Raw genomic sequence first — 17,634 nt, 5'->3', positions numbered from 1 at the left:
CATCAGCTACTTAACTGAGAGCCGCATTGCTCTTCCAGGGCAGAGGGATTACAGTGTAGGAGGGCACTCATCTTATCCCTGGATGAGCTGAGGTTGAGAGTCAGTGCCCTGGAGTTCAGGGTAAGAGGAAGGCCAACTCCACCCTGTTCTCCATTAACTGTGACTTAGAAATTCTGGGGTCTCCATAAATGGTGTGTTTGCCTAACTTGTGTCTCTTTCTTTTGTGAAAATACATATAAGGGAAAAGTTCTAGAGCCGAGGATGTAGCTCAAGGGCAGAGTGCTTGCCTCCATGTGCAAGGAAGGCCCTCAGCTCCATTCACTGCTTACCACCCACAAACAAACAGTGCAGTGTACCATGCCTTTTGAGCAGAAATGAAGAATAGGGAGAGACAGTTGCAGGGTTATTTTGACCCCATGGAGAACTACACAAAAACAGTTCCAAAGCTGGTGAGCCAGGCTAACATTGTGATGCCAACTTATTGGTGGGAAGCAGAATGAGCAGTGATGACTTATGGTGGTCTGAACTGAAAAACACAGAAAAGCATGGACTTGTCTTGATTTTGTGGAGTCTCAGAAAGGATCCTAACATTGAGTCACACTTGGTATAAATTGTGTCATAATATAAGATGCTTTCAAAGGATCATGAATATTCACTTCACTGACTTCATCCTGATAAAAACATGTCACCTACTGGACTCTGGTATTATCTGGACCAGCCAAAGACTATTATATATGGAATTATATGTATGGGGATGGGAGAGACAAAAGAGGGTGGTGGTATCTTAGTTAGGGTTTTATTGCTTCCATAAAACACCATGAACAAAAAGCAAGTTGGGGAGGAAAGGGTTTATTTGGCTTGAACTTCCTCAAAACAATCCATCATTAAAGGAAGTCAGGACAGGAATGCAATCAGGCTGGAACCTGGAGGCTGGAGGTGAGACAGAGGCCATGGAGGATCCTGCCTAATGTCTTGCTTTCTATGCTGTGCTCACCCTGTGTTCTTACAGAACCCAAGACCACCACCGGCCGAGGGGATGGCATCACTGACAATGGGCTGGATCCTCACACATTGATCACTTTGATAAATTCCTTACCGATGGATCTCATGCAGACATTTCCCCAACTGAGACTCCTTTCTCTGTGATGGCTCTAGCTGTGTCAAGTTGACACACTCAACCAGCCAGCACAGGGAGTTACTGAAGGTAGGGTTACTATCTGTACCATAAGAAATCAGGCTTGGTCAGTGGGGGTTGGGGGCAAAAGACAAATTGACAGTAGAAAGAGGAAAGAGGAGGTAAAAGTGAAATAATTATTTGGTGTCATCCTATGGGGAAGAGAGAGGAAGGAGATCCAGTCTACCTACTGGGGCCAAAGTGATACCAAGCTTAAGGTCCTGGTGCAGTCCCAATGACTCACTATGGGATGGGCTTCAGTCTCTTCCTGCAGAGCAGTCTGACAAATTTTTAGAACCCTTTGAAAGCAGAAAAGTTACCTCTCTGACCAGCACTTTTTCTTTTTCCCTGCATGAGCTTCCTGCCAATGCTCCCATTTCCTTTGGACCCATTTTTTTCAATAGTGTGAGAGTGAGACTAAGATACATAAATATTTTAATTTTAAAATTTCTACCAGATAGGCTGTAAAAAAGGGAATCAAAACAATAGTGGGGGACGGGAAGGAGGACACTGGGGTGAATGGAGAAGCCTGAGAAATGTAACTCAGTTGGTTGTGTGCCTGAGTTTCATCCCAGGACCACATAAATTAGATGTGGAAACATATGTGATCTAAGAATGTAGAAACCAGAGGATTAGAAATCCAAGGCCATCCTCAATTACAAATTTAGTTCAAAATTGGCTTGTGGTGCATAAGATTTGAAAAAACAGATGAAGTAGATTTCTCAGAAAAGGTGGTCCATGCTATAATTACTGTTAAATGTCAATTTAGCAATCTAATCACTTGGACAAGGGCATTTGGGTGTGCTTGTGTAGACTATCGTCATTGCCTTCAGTGAGAAAGAAGCCCTGCCCATGCTCAATAGTTCTATCCCTTGGCTGGGATCCTGGACAGCTAAACAAAGGAAGCTGAGAAACACTGGATAATCAACTGTCCATCCTTGCCATGAGAGGTTGTCCAGCCCCTCCCTAAAGTCCCTCACAGGATACTATGGGGGAGCTTCTAGGCCTGTTGATTAAAGACTAATAGTTCCCTAGAACTTGTCCCAACAACACTCTTCCCACAACAATCGAGAAGAGCCTGGGGTAACAGTCTAAGTCGTAAATCTTTCATTTGTTTTAGATATTGAACTAGGTGGACATACTACTATGATAAAATCTTCCCCGCAGAGGTCACCATACTGATATTAATGGCCAACCTCACATCCCTAGAACCTCTGCTCCCTTACTAGGTGTTATCAATAACATTCCTCTCACCCATTTATTTTCTGCTAATATCCATATGGCCTACTCCCCAATCAGTCTGAAACCTCATGCAAATACTCTTCCACTTTGCTACAGTCAGACACTTTCTGAGTCCTCCCTGGTGTCCCCCCAGCCCCACAGTCAATACCGTAATATATAAATAACTTTAGTTCACCAGATATAATTGTGGTCTTGGAGGCATACTGCTGAGTAAGCTCACCCTTTCTAGTTCTTTCTGAATCCTGGCTGGCTGTTTCAATTCAGCTATTCCAGATCAAATAGCAGCTGTGGGCAAGTGAGCTCTGTGGAGATGGCCCACAAAAATGCTCATCTGTGATGGGGGAGCTCTGGTGGGCATGGGACCAGAGACTTAGTCTGAGAATTGCTTCTTGCTACTCATGTGCTTTCTCATGTTTGTCTCTGCTATATTCCTCACACACTTGACCTGGTGTGAGCAGACACTGGGAGACCTTTCCTGCCTATAGCCTGGTGTGATTACTTATCCTGGGTGATAGCCCACCATATTGGATAAATTTTTTGCAGATGTTCAACATGAAGATGAACTTTCCTGGACTAATGCTGTTTAGAAGAATTAATAACTTTATAAAAATCATTTCAAAGAATTTTAGGAAGAACGTTTAAGGGGATAGATTTATCTGTTTTGCCTGAAATATTTAGTATAGTTAGAATCAAGAACAGAATGCACCCTGCTTCCTGGAATAGGAAGTAAAGACTACATAATAAGGACTACAATGAGCTTTCATAAATTCCACTAAGAAGAGCAGTAAGCTTGGAACAGATTTGTGATCAAGGAATAACATCCTTTCTATGTTAGGTCCAAGGATAAAGCCACAGGTATACACTATGATAAAATAAGGCCATGTGAAACTTTGAGTTTTTGTTGCTTTGAGTTTGTAATGAGCTTATAGAATGAAGCAGTGCTTTGAACTTACTATCAACATCTGCAAATAGTGATAATTTTACTTCTTCCTTTCCAATTTGTATCCCTTTGACCTCCTTATGTTGTCTAGTTGCTCTAGCTAGAACTTCAAGTACTATATTGAAAAGATATGGAGAGAGAGGGCAGCCTTGTCTAGTCCCTGATTTTAGTGAGATTGCTTCATGTTTCTCTCCATTTAGTTTGATATTGGATACCGGTTTGCTGTATATTGCTTTAACTATGTTTAGGTACGGGCTTTTCTTAAAATATTCAGCTAATTTTGTCATTAGGTGAAATGATAATATGAATCGTATCAGTTTTCAGAGCCCTTTTGTTTGTGAGTAATGAGCCTTCCAAAAATTTTGTGAAAATCCATATGTTATCTTTATATATATGGTCATTGAAACATTTTTTACTCTTTGTAGAGTAGCTAACAAGACAGAGTTTATCTTCATAAATACAAAATAGATGATATAGTTGAACACATTTTTAGGATGAAGTATCATGCATTATTAAAATGAAAAGTGACTGTACGGCGATGAGCTAAGATCTTGAAGGTAACAGTGCTTCCTGTTAGTTTTTGTTAAAAGTAATCATTTTACATAGACATCTAAATCTTACTGAGTAAAGAGTTTTTATGATTTACTGGAAACATTTGTATCTCTTTATAAGAAAAATAAGTATGATGAAAATACCCAAAGTGGTGTAAAATAGTAATAAAAGTCTTTATTATTAGTTTGTGTTAAAAATGACTCAGCTGAGTCAGTCAATAGTGATGCCGAGAGTGAAGAGAACTTAAGACAGAAGCAAATTCTGACCATGATAATTTACCTCGGACCTATTTTCAGTCAGTACAGTTACATGTAGAAACTTCTATGCAGAAAGATTTATGGGTCTGATTTCAGTTATAGAATCATTTTAGAAAAAATGTATTTGTTTTATGGTTACAGAGTTTACTCTTGAATAAAATGAACAACAGCTTTTTTCATATTGTAGTGCTCTGCACCTCTAGACAATGAATGGTACAAAGACATTTCAGGAAGAAACCTCAAAAGTGTTCAGTGACCACCATGTCCTCTCCTCCTCGCCCTACCCCATTGCTTCCCCCCCTCCTCTCTCCCTCTCTCCATCTCTCCTTTTCTCCCTTTCTTCCTCTCTCCCTCTCCCTCTATCTCTTTCTCTCCATCTTTCCCTCTCTCCTTCTACCTCTCTGCTGACATTTCCTCAGGGCCCATTGCCCACTCTACTGGTTGTGCTCCTCTCTACACAGGAGCTTGTGACACAACCTGAGTCTGCTCCTCTGTTCATCTCTCTAATTTACTATTTTCCATTGAGTCTAGCAGTTTTTCTTTAGGCATAGATCTGTTCATCTTCTACTAACCTGTCCATCATGGTACAGACTTCGTCTCCACTGTGTCCTAAAGCTCTAACTGTAGCAGACTCCCTCTCTGAGGTACAGTGAGCAGTGCTCTGTCTTTTTCTCCCTGAATGTGAGATCCAAGGAACAGGTGAAAATTCAGCACCTTTAAGATCTATCCTAGGCTCTGGCACCTCTTCCTTAGGACCAGGATTCTATTCTCAGAATCCACATGGTGACCTGTTACTGTCAACTCTGGATTCAACAGATCTGATGCCCTCTTTTGGCCTCTTCAGAAGGCAGACATATACATGATACACAGACATATGTGTTGTCAAAACCCCCAGGTAAATGAAATTAAAAGAAAGTCTAGCCTTGGAAATGGGGCTATATTTGTGATAAGCTGACTTGTAGATTTGGGGAGGAAGAGGTATGGGAGAGTTTTAAATCTGAGGCTGGATACACTACTTAACAAGATCTCAGAGAGGAGGGAATTGTTTGAAATATACCATTTAGGGTTGAGTGGTCCAAGATCTGTCACTCTGCATAAGGCCTGGGTGTGGGTTGCTTAATTTAAAAAAAAAGATTTGTATACAGAGTCTTTGTGTTCACTGAGCTCGTCATGCCTGCACACATATGTGTTAACCATGTTCACAGCCCCCACATTCCGCTCACTCTTTCCAGATCCACTTTCATGACCTTCCAACTTTCGATCTTTGGAAAAATGATATTTTAGGGAATGAAGAGTTGGGACAGAGGTTCGGATCACTGGATTCTCTTCCTGAGGACCTGCACTCAGTTCTCAGCACTCACGTTCTGCCTCACAACTATTGAATAGCTCCAGTTTTAGGGGCTCAGTTGTCGCTCTGGCTTCTGCCAGCATTGCATGACATGGTGCCCTTATATATGTGCAACCATTACCTGATAATAACAATAATCACAGATGATGAAAGCATAAAATAACAATAAATCTTTATGCCAGTGAAGCAAAACTTACTACTGTAAATATTGGATCATGTGTTTCTGCTTCATAATGGCTCCTGAGCCTTGTGGGCAGGGCATATGATGAAATAAAACAAAGGGATATGTATAAATACTAATATGTGCAGCAAATGTAAAGCAAGAAAGGAACAATACATCTCAGCCAGATTAAACGTAGAATAGAAACAATAAAGAAATTCAATGGAAACACATCCTTTCCAGAGTTTACTCAAATTCACAGATCATTACACAGGCTGACTCAAAACAAAAAGAATACTACAAACATGTAATCACAAATGAAAAATAAGCCCCACCAACCCTGTAAAATAATATGAGAGAATACTCTGAAAATATTCTGAAAATTTGAAGTAAAAATTGTATAATATAGACAACACACATTCGCAAAAACCTAAACACCTGTAAACCAATCAAATGAAGAAAGTTTACAAACATCTAAATAGAAAGAGATTGTTTAAAGACAGTAAGTTAGCAGTTAGACATCCAGACCCTGTGGTAAGAACCTTCTAATAAGGACACTGGAGGATGGACAGTACTGTTCTAGGGGAATTCCGTAGAGAAGACTGTCAGACATTTGTTTCCATTAATTGATGACTTTACTTTATGTCCCCTTACTTTTCAGTTTCCCCTCCATGCTTCCTCCATGTTTGTCCTACCAAAGCTGTTTAAGCCAATAGAAAGACTTTATTATCTGGCTCTGATTATTCTAAATGTTTGGAATTCCAATGGAGAATGGAGCCTTTGCCAGGGTAGGCTTCTCAACAACAAAACACTTTATGGGTTGACATACTTCAGTTAACAGGAACAGCTATTAGAAGCCAAACAACAGAAGCCAAAAAGCAAAGTTATTACAATAAGAGACTCTCTCAGAACTATGGACTTTGATAGATGAGGTCTTTCTTTTTATTTATGCTAGAGGTTTTGTTTGTGTGCTGAGTTTTACAGCCTGAATAACACTTCCATCATGGAGTCAGTTGTGTGTAGGTCTGGGGACCTGTTGTAGTTACCACTGACCTCTAGTAAACAAACAGTCCACAATTTCTGTTTCCTATGCATAGTTGTTGAAGGTTTCCTTTATTGATGCCTCAGATACATTAATAGTGCCTGTCTATTAAATGCTGCTAAAGGTTGCAAAGTAATATGCAGCACCCATACCCAGAAGCATGAACATCTGTATGAAACAGGCAATTTTAAATCTCTAATACTTTAATATCACACCACTAGAGCTTAAAATCCAATGAGCAGCCAGGCATGGTGGCACACATCTTTAAATCTAATGCTGGCAAGGTAAATGTAGGTGTGTTCCTTTGAGTTCCAGGCCAGCCTGGTCTACAGAGTGAGACCCAGCATCAAAAAGCAAAGTGTTTCAACAGTGAACTTCACACTCTATGATCTCCACATTCTTGGGATGTGTGAGTGCAAGTGCACTTGTGCAAAAGTGCCCACATGTAGGTCAGAAGCAACAACTATGACTTCACTCTCCTCCCCCAGTTTCTGGATGTGCACAGAGAAGCTTCTCTGAGCACTGTGGAGAGCAGCGATGACCCAGAACCTGCATCAGAGGGTGTGACTCAGGAGTAACAGCTGCACAGGACCTTCCAGCTTTCACTGCCAGATTGACACTGCAGGGGCAGCCAGCCTGTGGGATGGAGTCAGTTCCAAGTTCTCTGCTGCTCCAGTGTGCATGTGGCCATGACTGGACTACTTAGTGAGTATCACACAGACTAATCTAGAATAGTAGTAATATTACAAACTCTCACTTTATGTTATAAAGAAGTTCATTTCCGTTGTATATAGTCATATTAAATAGCACATACATCTACTTTTCATTGGTGGTGTAGAGAATGTCACCCTGTATAGGCTCCTCCTATTCTGTCTCACTCTGACGTAGACACTGATGAGTTACATACACAGGAGTTAAACTTCACACTCCCAGTACTGATATCTAGTTATTCTATTTCTTGTGCTTGATATGGACATATAACTATGATTTTGTCCATGTCAAGTAATTCCATGTTATGGGTGAATCACCCAGAGAAAAAGTAGCCTGTGATTACAAAGGACCAGAGACTGGCACAGAGTGGGAAGGCCTGGACACTCTATGTCGGCAGCATGATGATGCCTGTGCTTGAGGATGACAGAAGGAGCGGTGGCTGCTCCAGATGAGTTCTCATGACTTCCCTGGAGCCTCTTCACCTACAGCAAGGAAACACATCTTATGAAGGGTCTGAGGACAGCCTGGGTCAGTTCCCTGGGTGACCTGTCCCAGTCATCAGCACCCATAAACCCTCTCCCTGAGGGTCATTCATTCCCTCCTCCCATCACTCCTGGGCTCTGCATCCCTGGAGCCTGCACTGTCTTCTTCCTCCACCCCCACATTACAGAGTCAGTCCCAGGCCCTGTGTCAGAGCATGGAGGTTCTGGTTGATGCACTGATGACTAACTCTGCTCCCTCACTCAGGAAGGGGCTGGAGAAGTGTGGAGGATCCCTGTCCAGAGAGGGTCCTGGGTCCTGGTTGTCTAAGCCTTGAATAAGGTTCCACCATCTTTCCCCATTCATTCTAAAACTATGAGTATCTGAGAGGGGCAAACAGATGTGGGTGTGATTGTTCCTGCCCCACCTTATCCATCAGGGTAGTCCAGATGGCAGCAGTGGACTCCAGGGAGAACTCAGTGCCACCTGTCTCAACTGGGAACACTGCTTCATAAGCTGCTGTTGCTTTGTTTGATTCTGTGTTATATTTATGAGGGTTAGCCTGCATGTCTGCAAGGGGGATGTACGAATGCCTTCTGTCTCCAGAGAAGAAGGAGCTGGACCTCCTGGACCGGGAGTGGTTGTGAGCTGATATTTGGGTGTTTGGAATAAAATATGGGTCAGCAAGTGGTCTTGCTACTGGGCTATCTCACAATTTCTATCTTCATTTTCTTGTTCATTAGGATGGAATTCTCTTCCCTCTACACACCAAAGGAACTAGAATGTTCTTCTATGTTTGTGCTGGTGCTGTATCTGCAGCATGGGACACTCCTAATTAGGAACTGGCTATGACCAGGCACCTGCTGTATGCCCTTGGAATTACCCCTGCTCTGTGACAAATTCTTCTCCTGTCCAGGCTGAGCAAGCCCAAGCTATTGCTGTGAGGTGACATGAACTCTGGATCCCCTGCCTCCTTTCTCAGCATGAATCTGCAGCTAAGGGATCAGAGCAGGACTCCTGAACTCACTCACTCCTGCTTCCCCAGTCCCCACCCCTCTGTCCCTTACTCCACTTCCAACATTGTGCCCAGTACTTGTCACTGTCAAAGATTCTCCTCAGAAAACATTTGTGAGGAGGAGGACGAGGCAGCTGAACATTATCAGCTGGACAGAGGGTTTGGAACTGAATGCTGTGGAAGAAGGTTGGTCCATATGTGCAGGAGTGGTTGGTAAGGCTAAAATGAAAACAGATGTTGAGGCTTTAACCAGACTTCAAATCTGAGCAAACCTCACCTCAATTTCTGGGTCCTCAGTAATTCAGCAGCACAGAGCTCTACCCCCTTTGCTGTGTAACACATAGCATATGAAATGATCTTACAGAGCTTGTTTCACTACCAAAGAAAGCAAAGGTGTACAGAACCATCAAACAAGGTGGCATATTTACTGTGGATAGAACTCTCTGGAGTTCTTTAATTGTGCTAGAGAAAGATAATGTGGCCTTCAAAAGTGATGTTGGAGCTGGTGGGAGGGCAGCTCTACCTGAGGATGAGAAGGCTGAAAGTTTACAGTGATGCACACAGACTTGGGGCTCATTAGCAGGCCATGTAGTGCCTGGGCCAATGGTTATGAGGAAATGTGAAGCACTGTGTGATGATATGGGAAAGAGAAATCCTTGTGGTCATCCCTGGAAGACCACCAATGAATCCCTCACTCAGTCTATAAAGTTTTCCATTAGGCACACCTGGCTCCCATCCAGACAGGGAAGTCATCAGACTTTGTAAGAGAACTGCCATAACTTTCCCACCCTGTGACTATTTTCTTGTGCTAATCTACCTAACTACTTACTTGGTATTTCTCTGGAGTGTGGCAACAATTTGTTGAGGCAGTCACTGAAATCTCCCATGAGGACTTTATTGAGACCTTGTTCTAGTTCCTTGTCATTCTTCCATTGCTCCATGGCACCGCTGGCTTCAGAATGACCTTCTTTCCAGGTTTTATTAAGTGGATAAAATCTATACTTCTCATTAAATTTTATGATCTCCACATATCCATCAATCAATTTTTCTTGAGTATATTGACAATTTGTGGTGACTTGTAAGGCATCATTACCTGCAAATGACATCATCTTCTAACCTTTATAAAACCATCACCTCCCCCAAAGGTCCTGTCTTTCTCTGTACACTTAGGACCTGTAATCTTTCCTTCCTGGCTTGCCATTGCTTACACAATGTGTGCCATGTAGTTCCAGGTAGAAAAAAGTGTTCATCTCTTCTAGTAGGACAATTCAGCAGCCCTATTCTGTCACATGCTCTCCTCTTCCTCTTTCTCATTTATCATGTCTACCTTTGCATTCTATTTCATACTTACCTGATTGCAGGCTCCACATCACTCCTAAAGTGTCTTTCAGGCTTTGGAACAAATAAGGACACAGCTCAGTGAGTGACATTTCCCTCCTGTTTTCCATCACCAAAACGAAGGAGAGGATTTCGATTCACTGAGCACTGTCCACGTAGCTCACGATAGTTGACACTGAGATTGCAATTTAGAGAGTCTTTATCTGTAAGAGAAACACAGAAGTGAGGTCCAAAGTAGGAGCAGGGGTCCAGAGAAGTCATGGATTTCTAGCTCTCATAATCACTCTGACAGGAAAAGTTTTAGGAAGAGAAGCCTCTAATCAACAGGTCCACCACCTTCTGGATCCTTAGTTCTGTGCCATCTGTAACTGTCTTAGGTTGATAGAACTCCTCAGGTGCACATATATAACCAAGGAGATTTATCTTACAAGTACTTGTAGTGACTATTATCTAATACTGAAGTATAAAATATGTCAGATATCATCCATGTTCCCGGGGATGTGTCACAGAGAGTCCCAGCTGGGAAGATAAGGATCCAAGGGGGAAACTTGGGGAAACTTTGGATCTCAGGAGAGGAACAGGTTCTGTGGAATGACACACACAAACAACCACACATAGGTGGTTTGAATCTGAATGTATTTAGGAGCTCTAAAGCAAGGATTTTTATATACACAGTGTCAGTATTATCATTTCAAAAGATCTAGCCAGTGAGACAGGCACAATTATCATAACCATTTGGCACAAGGAAATGTAAATCTATCAGGTACAATGTTTCTCATGTAACAGATACAGAGGATCAACTTACAGATGCCATCAAACTTCCTAATTAGGATACAAAGTCACTTATTGTTAACAGTTAACCTTCAAAGAGTTTGAAGTTTCTTATATCTCCTGGGTCTTAACAAATTTTGTGAGAAATTCTTATCTAACATTTAGCTTCTACCTTGTAAAAACTTCTTGGCTTAATCAATGCTTTCCATACCAGAGTGTCAAAGCCACCCTCCTCTACATACACATAGCCATATAAACCTGCATGTGGTTGGAAGGTTGTAATTATGTAAATGACTATGAGGGAAAGCATTGCAATTCTTAAAAAGGAGCTTGCAGTCAACTTCAAAGAACAGATTATTCAGCTGGGCCCTTAGGAATCCTTGTGAAGAGAGAAAAAGAGGAAGTTTAGAGTAATTGGCTTTGATTTTCTTAGCAAATTGCCAAGTGAAATTTTCCACTTCTAAATAAGGCTGTTCAGGAGTGCTCCAGGAGACATTTCTCACCTCAGTCTGCAGAACTTTGTCTTACAGAGTTTACTGGAGCCACTGCTGCAGAGATGAAAATCTAGCTGAACACACAGGAGAAATGAAGGTATCATAGGACACCTGGAGAATTCAACATGGACCTGGTGTTCAGGAAAGACCCTGGAGTAATGCTGCAGCCTGGCACAGAAAGGGAGCTGCCAGCTGTGAGCTTGGCACTCATCCCTGTTCCCACTGGGCCCCTTCACACAACACTTTTTGGCATCAGATCTCAGGTTCTGCCATGGTAAACCACACACCTACTCCATTCTCAAGGAGAGACCTCTGCCTGTCTGTGACCTGCTTGAAGTCCCAGTCTCTCTCCCCTTCTTCAGGTCCCTGTTTGCCAGCACACTTAATGGCCTATGGTTTCCCAGACTTCCACTAACAGTGGAAGAGGACACAGTGCCCTTCAGCTATCCTGGTCCACAGACTGCACAGGTAAGCAGACATCACCTAGTGAGGAATGTGCACATTTACTGTCCTGTATTAGTGTGAGCACTGGAATCTAAAATTAATAACACTTTATTAAAGGAATCTTCTAGAAGTATGCAATGTGATTAAACTTAAAAGGGGTGTTAAAAACCCGAACTCTTTCCTTTCCTTCCCCAGCCTTCAGCTGAGGTAACTGGTGCAGGTTTGGTGACTGCTCTCCTGGTCCCTTCCACCAGCTTCCTCTTCCCTTCCTCCCTCTGCTCCTTCCACCTGTTTTCCTCTTACCTCTGTGGTTTCCCTCACTCTTCTTTCCCTATCCCAACATTCCCAAGGTTTAAATTTGTTCTTGAGTGACTAGGATTCCTTCTTACTAAGTACATCCCTCTGAAAGATTTGGTGGCCATGAAAATGAGCTCTCTGGAGCCTGAGAACTGACTTGGTGGTTGTGAAGTAAAGGTCACCAACTCAGCACTTTGGAGGATCAGGATGAAATATGCATTTGTTATTCTCTAAGGAAAATCCACTTAAAAGATAGCTTATGGAAACCATTTTGCCAAATGAGGAAGAGTGAATAATGCAGGTGACTTAAAGAAAGCATTTCTGACTTCCATATATGTGCCAATAAATAGCAATAGTCATCATCATCATCATCATCATCATCATCATCATCATCATCTTTGAGGTAAGGTTTGCCCACACACCTCCAGATTTTTGTAAGGAAAGCACTTCTATAACCTTTTACAGTGTACTGCAGAAATATTGAGAAGACAAAGTTTATCAATAGCTTCAGTCATACTTCTGCCTTGGTGCTCCTAGTTCTAAAAAAAAAAAAAACAAAAACAAAAAACAAAAAACAAAAAAAAAACACCCACATAGCATCAAACTTGAATGTTATACATGAGATCTAGGCATAAACCCGCTTTCTCCTCAAGCTGTAGCCACACAGGACTTTTAATAATCAGCAAACAGCCAGAGCTTATTGGAGATACAGTTGATCCACACTACATGGACTACAGAATTCAGTACTTGTAAAATTGGTAGTAAAAAAAAATGTTTGTAAAAAGGATCATAGACACACATGCATGTCAAAGTAGATGTGCTATGAAATTCGGAGTGTGGGCATTTTGAAACAGGTGTAGCCTTATTGGAGGATATGTGTCACTAGGTGTGACCTTTGAACTTCCAGAATCCGTTCCAAACCGAGGGTCTCTCTCTCTTTTTCTGCCTTTATAGAATTCTCAACTACCATAGCTGCCTGTTTGTCACCATGCTTATACAATTATACACACAGAGAGACACACACAGACACACATACACGCACACACACAGACACACACACACACACACACACACACACAGACACATAGACACAGACACACACACACACACACACACACACATGCCCAATATCCCTAAAATAATTTAAACTGAACCACCTCAAAAACGGACCCAGACTGCTTTCCTATGGATCAGATCAGGTTCCAAGGAGAGAGACAACTCATCTTGGCAGCAAGGACAGTTATTCCCTCTGTCTTGCTTCATTGCTGCCCTGTCACTGGGGAATGAATCTCCAGAAGCTCCTGTGAATGTCTGATGCAGTGGTTTAAAGGTCAGTGTCCTCCACAGGCTCAGGTCCCCAGTTCCTGGCAGCTGTTTGCATAGGTTTAGGAGGTGTGACCTTGAGGAAGTGTATCACTGGGAGGTATGGCTGTGAAAGCTAAAAACCTCTGCAATTCTCATTTCTCCATCTCTGCATCTTGCTTGAGGCTTATGATACAGACTATCATCTCTCTTTCCCAGTCATCATGCCTGCCTGAGGCCGTGCTTCCTGCTGTGATGGTGATGGTCTCTTGTCCCTCTTTAAGCTATTGACCCACAAACACTTTTCTTCTCTATGGTACATTGGTTCTCGTGTTTCATCATAGCAATAGAAAAATAACTACTACAACAAACTACAAATGCGAGTGTTTGCAGGTCAGACAGTTTCAGTGATACATGCTCATCTCTCCTTGTAGCTTGAGAGCAGCAAGAGATAATGCATCCAGGAAGAGCAGACTGGACCTCCCTCTAGTGTTCTATAACCAGGGACCATTTGTCATGCAGAGTAGTCAAGCCTAGGAAATGGTCCTGGTTCAAATTCATGGCAGTTCCTCATTGGAAAATCACCTTGTTGGGTAGAAGCCAGCCTGGCTCTCCTGCAGTGGAGAAAATTCATTCCATTCCAAAATGGCTCCTCACATGTTACTGCACCCTGGGATATAGTGACTTCTGGTCCTGTGTTACCAGAAGGCCCATCAGTTCTCAAGGAGACAACATGAGGTGTTGTTCACAACAGGTTGTTAAGAGGACAGGCCACACTCAGACATCATACCCAGAATGGAGACACTGGTGCAAAGACAGAACAAGTCACTGTGTGTTGAAAGCAGGAAGGGACAAGGAATCTTGTCTGTCAGAACATCTCCTGTTCCCCAGGTGGTTGTAAATCTTATCTCATCTTGAGGAAATGACTAATGTCAATTAACAAGTAAGCTGCCACCTTTCCCTCAAAAGTACCTCAGTCTTCAAGGAGTGTCCTCTAGGTTCCAAGGAAGCCTAGAAATGCATTGGACAGCAGTGGCGAGATAAGAGGCCTTAACCCAGGAGCTCTCCTGTCATTTCCAGCTGACACAGAATCACAGGCAGCACAGAAGCCAGCACTGCCTGGGAAAGAGGCAGCTTTCTCAGTGCTCTTGAAGATGCTCTGGGGCATGGGCATCTCTAGCAGTAACAAGTTGGGGCGCCAATAGGGACCTGAAGTCTGCTAAGAGAGAGGGAAATGAGAATAATGGGGCAGAAATCAGGGAAGATTTTGCATCATTTCTTAAAGAATGGAGGAGCACAAGTATTAAAGTCACAGCTATTAGACTGCTTGAAAGTAGTTTGGGTTTTAAGCCCTGAGTTCCAGAAGAAGGAATTTTAGATTAAGAAGTATGGGACAGAGTCTGAAAGATTATTGAAAAGGCACAGTGAAAAATGGGAAGGCTCCTATTCAATTGTGGTTACTTGGAAATAAGAAAGATAAACGATTATTAATCACATATCATAAATGACTAATTGCCTCAGAACCATCCCTCTGAACCTTATGCTGACTCCATAGGGAGACACATTGATGCTATTGAAAAGCAAGTAAAGGGGAACAAATTCAAGAGTTCTTATTAAGACAATTTGCTTTGGATCATGCCAGGGATGCTTGACAAAGATAGATCAAACGGGTGAGGGGGGGTAGAGGGTGTGTGTGTGTATGTGTGTGTGTGTGTGTGTGTGTGTGTGTGTGTGTATGTGTGTGTGTGTGTGTGTGTGTGTGTGAGAGAGAGAGAGAGAGAGAGAGAGAGAGTGAGAGAGAGAGAGAGAGAGTAGGTAGATGGAGGGAGGGAGAGAGGGAGAATGGGGGAGAGAGACAGAGACAGGGAGGGGAAAGACAGAGACAGAGAGAGACATGTTATTCATTTTCTTAAGTTATGTAGCAATCGGGGAACCTACAGACATGGAGCCAAATTAGCTGCTTTAGAAAACTGTGCAGTTCAAAAGGCAGATGGCAGGAAAGTGTGTCAATTGTTGCAGACACTCACAGAAGGAGATACAGAGACAAAGTGTGGAGCAGAGCCTGAGGGAAAGACCATCCAGAGGCTGCCCCACCTAGTGATCCATCCCATAGACAATTACAAAACCCAGACACTATTGTGAATGCCCACAAATACTTTCTGACCAGATCTGGATATAGCTGTCACCTGGGAGGCTCTGCTAGTGCATGACAAATACAGAGGGAGACACTCTCAGTCAGCCATTGAACTGAGCACAGGGCGAGCTCCCAATGGGGGAGCTAGAGAAAGGACCCAGGGAGCTGAAGGGGTTTGCAGCGCCATAGGAGGAACAGCAATATGAGCCACCCAGTACTCCCAGAGCTCCCAGGGACAAAAACATCAACCTGATAGTACACATGGTGTTACCCATGGCTCCAGACACAGAGGCAGCAGAGGATGGCCTTGTTGGACATCAAAGGGAAAAGAGGCCCCTGGTCCTGGAAAGGCTTGATGCAGCAGTGAAGGGGAATACCAGGACAGGGAAGCAGGAGAGGTTCATTGGGGAAGAGGGGGAGGGAAGATGGGTTATGAGATTTTCGGGGCAGGGGAGGGAGAAAAGGAAAGGGGAAATCATTTGAAATTTAAATAAAGAATATGTCTAATAGAAATGTAAATTGCCATTACAGCAAACCAATGTGCAAAAGTGGAAGGCTTAAATCCCTAAGAAATAACAATTGTGCTGGTTTCATGTTGTGATCAATCTACTGTTTCCTTACCAGCTGCTACTGGAGGAAGGGCTGCCTCGATGGGCCTTCCTTGTGTCTCTCTTATTCTGGCCAACAGGTGAGTGCTTTCCTTCCCTGGCACTTCCTCACCATGACTCTCATCACCAGTCCTTAGCAATGGAGTAAACTGGTGGTAGGTGAGGCCTCCAATATCACAAATGCAATAAACTCTATTTCTCTGTAAGATATCCATTGCAGGTACTTCTTTAGAGACAGGAAGCTGACTGAAGGGATTTCCAAATCTTTCTGTACCCACTTTCTTGGATGCTGTATTCAAGATTTGTAAATTAATTATGAGTTTGTATGTATTTTTCAAGGTTTTACTTTTGTTTTCAAGTGTGTGTTTGTGTGTGTGCGTGTGTGTGTGTGTTGTGTATGTGTGTGTGTTGGTTTCTGCTTGAAGAGTTGAAGAGTGTTAGATTCTTATGTCCCTGAAGTTATAGGCAGACATAAGCTGCCCACCCTGGGTGCTGGGAACTGAACTTGGATCCTCTGGAAAATAGACAACTATTCTTAACTGCTTAGTGCTCTCTCTCTCTCTCTCTCTCTCTCTCTCTCTCTCTCTCTCTCTCTGTCTGTCTGTCTCTCTCTCCCCCTCTCTCTTTCCCAAGCTCCAGTATGTATAGGTTTTGTTAATTTAGCCTCTTGATAAATATTACCAATTGTCCTTCAGAAAAGGATCAGTTTCTTTTCATCTATTTTTATCATCTTTTGTCAAAGCTAAGTCTTTACGAATAGTATTTAGCTAATGCTGTAATTGGGTAAAATGATAATGTAAATCATATCAGTTTTCAAAGCCCATCTGTATCCAGGAACTATGCTTAAAGAACTGTATGGAAAAGCACACCGATATTTTTATAAATATGATCATTACAACATTCTTACTTGTATAGAGTAGTTAAAAGGAAAGACTTTGTCCTCATAGACACAGCACATATGGGCTCTTAGGACACAACTCTAGGATGACATGTTATGTGTTATTAAATTGAAAAGTGACTATATGTGCTGGTCTAAGAAAATCTTCAGGATTTATATGAGTGAGTACCTGGGCATTGCTATCCTCTTAGGTTTTGAAAAAGTTAGCATTTATACATAGACATCCCCAGATGGGAAGCGCTAGACTACCTAAGGGAGATTGACCAGCTCAGGCAAGACGGCTGTGTGGGTGCATTGTCTCCCTCTGGTCTTGACTATACATGACAGGATTTAATTCCTATTTGACTTTCTTTAATAATGGACTTTAACCTGGAATTATATGCCAGGCATGCCTTTCTCCTCCAAGCTGCTTTTGGTCCTGGTGTTT

General features: G+C 42.5%; 1 pseudogene; it reads right to left on the bottom strand.

The window, feature by feature from the left end:
* Nucleotides 1-9,021: 9,021 nt before the first annotated feature.
* Nucleotides 9,022-17,634, bottom strand: part of LOC127673704 (histocompatibility antigen 60c-like) — a 63,135-nt pseudogene continuing 54,522 nt past the window's right edge.

This window comes from Apodemus sylvaticus, chromosome 23, assembly GCF_947179515.1.
Source record: "Apodemus sylvaticus chromosome 23, mApoSyl1.1, whole genome shotgun sequence".
Taxonomy (NCBI): Eukaryota; Metazoa; Chordata; class Mammalia; order Rodentia; family Muridae; genus Apodemus; species Apodemus sylvaticus.
Note: the sequence above shows the minus strand (reverse complement) of the source record. Positions and strands in the feature narration are given on the sequence as shown.